Consider the following 5,247-nt stretch of genomic DNA (forward strand, 5'->3'; position numbering starts at 1 on the left):
TTACTTTTTTGCTTCATATTTTATTCTCAAAAGTCATTTAATGTAGTATTTAGCAAAAGGTTAAAAAATAATTTTCAAATAAAAAATGGATTAATGACTTTCAATTTATTGAAAAACCCTTTTATATGTCTACATTAAATATGCATTACATAATTTTTGAAATTAAGACAATGGGCAAAAAAGTAATGCTATAACTTGTTAATTTTTCTACCAAAAAAAAAATTTGTTAATTTACCAACTTGGTATAGGTAAGGGAAAGGGTTCTCTAATCGTAACCTAAGTCCTATGCCTACATACCTACATATTTTTCTATTCATTTTATTAAAAAAATAGAATGTGAGTAGACACATTGAGTACGCCCTAGACTTTAGACTCAGAGAGACTTTTCCTCAAAAAACAATTAAACAATCTAAAAATTTCTTTTTATCAAGTTTCTGTCGGGTTTGGTCCGGGTTTTTGATTAATTCATTAGTACCTAAACGAACCAATGAATTAACCTCTACCACCTTTAGTTGCTATTCAACTACACCCGGATAAATCACTAAGGCCTCGTTTGTTTAGAAGAGATTTAGATGAGGTGGAAGAATTGAGGTGAAAAAATTCTGATGTGATACTTCAAAACTCCACCAACATGTGAGTTCCATCTTCCCAAGAATCTCAGCCCACCTTCCCCTCTAAACAAACTAGGCCTAAGAGTTAGCGACTTCATTGATCCGATCTCTCATAGTTGGAAAGAGAAGAAAAAGAATGGGTTAATCAAAATCACTTTATATTCCTCCAAGTGAGAATTATAGTGAAGATAGGTTGATATAGACTGGTCACCAAATGAGAATTTAACTTGTCTAGTCAGTTCATCACTTCATTATAAAACCAGGGAAAATATGAAGAATAACTTTCCAGCAAAGTATACATGGAATCTAACTGTGCCATATAAAACTAAGGTTTCCTTTGGAAATTGGCTAATGGAAAGTTTATTGTCCATGAAAGGTTAAACCAGCGAGTTCCTCACATCAATCCTAAATATCCAAGATGCCTAAGTGGGGTTGAAGATAATGCTTTTGTTCGTGAACCTCATAGGAAAGCTTTATGAAGAAACTATTTGGAGATCCATAAATTAATGGGTGCATAACAATGTTAGTTTTATTATTTGTTGTGATTTATTTATTTTTTTAATCACAATGGTATTGTTGGAAGCTTCATGCAAGTTGGAGAACCAAAAGAGTCAAAAACAGTGGAAGAGCAATCCGAGTATGTTAAAGTCCTAGTAGATCCTCCATGGGATTCTTTTAGACCACTATTTATTTTTTTAGGTTGATTTGTTTTTTGGGAGAGGGATTGCTACGACGTCAGAGTACAATTCTCCATCGCTGAGCATGTGGGTGATCGAATTGTCTGAACTCGACTCCTGTCAATCCGGGCAGCAGTGCTGCATGTGCAGCACCTGAGATGAGGCAGTGCGTATTTATCGTCTTACCCCTGCCCAAATGCCTTGTCCGAGTAGGGGTAAGGCAGTCAATGCGCACCACCTTACTCAGGTGTTGCACATGGCTGCATGCTGCCCGGATTACAGGATCTTTTTTAGAATTGTCTAGTATGGAGTTATGGATCATTTAATGAAAATAAAAAGTATGGGGTGCATGGGTAGGATGTGAGAGGGTGTACGTAGGAATCTGCATATTGAAGTTGTGGGCTTCTTTCCCATGTTTTATATATGGAAAAAGGACTTTGTGGGGGAGCGTACACACTGTGTCCAAACATAAGAGGGGGTGAAATGACCGCCCTGCCACCCATCATTAACAGCATAAATGATACTCGCATTGATGCTTTCACTCGCACTCCGCACAGGGGCCACACTCCCCTACAAGAAATACTTCCTCATTCGTTAAATGATGGATATTGGTACTATATATGCAACAAATTTAAAAAAATTATCAAGATTTTGTTCAAAATAGGATTGAGATTTCTTTCATCCACGGTGAATGTGATCCCATTCGCTGTGGGAAGGGAGTGTACAGGAAAAGGTATTGGGAGGGTTTTGAGAACAGACTAAAATGTAGGAGGGGTTTGTGAACCCTAGGATGGTAGCTTACTATTCTCCCGGTGGTGGAGAGAAACTTATTCCTTCAAAATATGAGGAATTTATGAGAATAAAAAATGAGGAACTCTTTGTTTAATAATCTTTTTTGTGTCATAAAATGTCTCTTTATGTAGTTATGTGTAGCTCATTTAAAATGAATATTATTGGATCATGCTATTGCAATAAACGTCACATTTTGATATAACATGTGGGACCCATTCAAAATGATTTTCGTTTTATGATAGTGTAATCACACAAACCACATTCAAAATGAAAGTTAACCAACGGTATTGAGACAAAATATCACATTTTGACACATTACAACTACAATCAAATAGAAGTCCTACTCTTGAAGATAGATAGGAGTTTATATCAATCTTTCCCACTTTTTGCATGGACCAACCAATCCTCATACTTTGAGGCATTTGGATCTTCTACGGCCGGGCAGTCGAGCGACCATTGTGCGGTCTCACACAGGCAAGGCGTGGACCCCACCCAGACAAGGTGCTCGAGTAGTGGGTGGGGCGATCATTTCACTCCTACCTGTGTGAGGCCACACAATGACCGCTCGACTACCCGGACGTAGAGGATCAGGATCCTACTGTGAGTACATGGTCTTATATTCTGGCATTTGTGACTTTGTGTGTGTGTTTCAAATGTCCATAATATTCATATCTGGAATGAACCTTATTGTATACACAAGATTTATAATAGGTTTATTTATATGGTCCTATGTGGAAATAAAGTCCACTCCAAACTTTGGATATTTTCCTCTTAAAAATTATTTCTGTGGCATTGAGTTAAAGTGAAATACAATCCACACATTTAGAAAAAAACAAAAAACAAAAAAGTAAAGCAAGTTGGTAAGCCTAAAATTATAGAGAGAATGAATAAAAAGGCATGTGTGGTCACATTTGTAATATACACATACCAACTAGCATGCTTAGTTTACTAACTCTATATCCTTTCATATTTGATTATTAAATTTCACTTGCGCTGCATTCAATTTCCTTTAGTTTGAAAAGTAAAATAAAATTATTACTAAAAAAAATAAAAACTAAAACAAAATTACATGTAAAATGTATTAGTACTAAATATAGTAAGAAATTTAAGTATTTTATACATAGGGTAATGATTACAAAAATTCATTTTTTAAGACATAGTTTACTATAATAAATGACAGAGAAAAAGCGCACGACATCAGAGTGCGAAGGAATCCGTAGGTGACACTTTCGCTCTCTCCTCAATCAATATGTGTTTCTTTCTTTTCGGATTAGTCCGACAAAAAAAAGACAAAATCAACCGTTTTGACACCCATACTTGGATTTATTCAATCTTGTTTTTTAAGACATAATTTACTATAATAAATGAGAGAGAAAAAACGCATGATATCAGAGTGTGAAGGAATCCACAGGCAACACTAACACTCCCTCCTTAATCAATATGTGCTTCTTGGATCAGTCTAACAAAAAATCAGATCAAACCAACCGTTTGACACCTTTTCCTAGATTTACTTGTTCTTGTTTTTTAATACACGACATTGGAGTGCGATGGAATCCACACGCAACACTTTCATTTTTTTTTGCTGAGAATTGAAGCATTATATTAAATAAAAGTGAGAGAAGAACAATAGGGAACAGTACAGGGCTTTGCAACACCCAAAACATCATTATAGAGTAAATGAACAAGAAACGAGGGAGGACATAACTCCCAAATAACAAAGAACTGGTGCCAAACTCTGAAGGAGGCCAATGCATCTGCTGTTTGCTTTCCTTGACGATAGATGAGTCTAAACTGAATTGAAGAAAACGAACTTGCAATAACAAAACAATCTTCAATTATTCTTAATACACCAAGCGACCGAGGATATTGATGATTGAAGAACAATCTCCTTCAATATAGATATTAAGTAGTCGTTTTTCCACAACAATTAAAAGTGCTTGTCTTAATGCCAGTGCCTTTGCTACAAAGGCAAAGGTGACCCTGCGTATACAGCAAATCTTAAAATGAAGTTTCCTTCATGATCAAGAAATATGCCTTCAATTCTCGTCGAACCAGATGATCCCAAGCTTGATCCATCCACATTAATTTTAATAAAGCCAAAGACACTTACACTCTTCTCGATCAATATAAGCTTCCCTTATTGGACGATTCGTCACCCTACCCTCTCATTAGTGTGGTTTGTTACTATGAATTCGTCAGAAACCTCTTGCTCATAGAAAAATTTACAAGTTTTTTTTCTTCTTTCTTTTTCCACTACAAGAAATTTACCGGATTTAACAGTTTTGGCTCCTGAAATGAAAATTTGAATGTCAAACTGCGTGATTGGAATTTGGGATCGACATGAGAACAATATCTATAAGATAAACAAAGCTATAAAAAGACACTTATTTGATTCCAGTTTCGGAGCATGACCCTTTTTGTCTCAACCATCCAACGTGGCAATTTAATTGCTTTTTAAATCCGGATTTCAAATCCGTAAAATAGGCCCCTGAACAAAACCTCTTCCTCAGCTTAGAGAGGAGGGAAAAGAAATTAAAAAAAGAAAAACCCTTCTTTTCGAGAGAGAGAAAGAGAGAGAGAGAGAGAGGGAGAGAGGGAGAGAGAAGAGAGAGAAAGGATCAGTAGTAGTAGAGGAAGAAGACGCAGAAGAAGAACAATTGAGTAGAATTTCCGCGAAATTCAATTCCTGTTGAATCATTTCGCGCCTTTAATCTTCCGTAAGTTTCATTTCCCAATCTATGTTTTCTTAATCAGTAGCTTTTGTATTCTTATTATCAATCTGAGCTCTCGCGGCAGAAATTGTTTACCTTCTTAGGGTTACGTGATTTATGACTAATTGTCGAGTTTCATTCGTGTTCATGTTATGTTACATGTCTTTTCATGCTAGATTCTCATCAAGAACAGAAGAAGGCGAGCTTTTTTTCCCCCTATTTTTCTGCTAGATGGTGTTGATGTGAAATTTTCTTTTCTTCCTGCTTAAAAATTTGATTTTGAGGTGGCAATTTTCGTTCCAGGACATTCCTCACTCGCAGAACATATTTTAATTGCTTTACCCTCTTCTCTTCTGTTCAGTGATGTTGTTTCTTCCGCACTTTTTGTTGTCTCGATTTTAACTAGAAGATGCTATTCGTACAGCTGTTTGAAGGAGACCATTTCAAATATCAATT

The sequence above is a fragment of the Telopea speciosissima genome, chromosome 10, assembly GCF_018873765.1.
Source record: "Telopea speciosissima isolate NSW1024214 ecotype Mountain lineage chromosome 10, Tspe_v1, whole genome shotgun sequence".
Classification (NCBI taxonomy): Eukaryota; Viridiplantae; Streptophyta; class Magnoliopsida; order Proteales; family Proteaceae; genus Telopea; species Telopea speciosissima.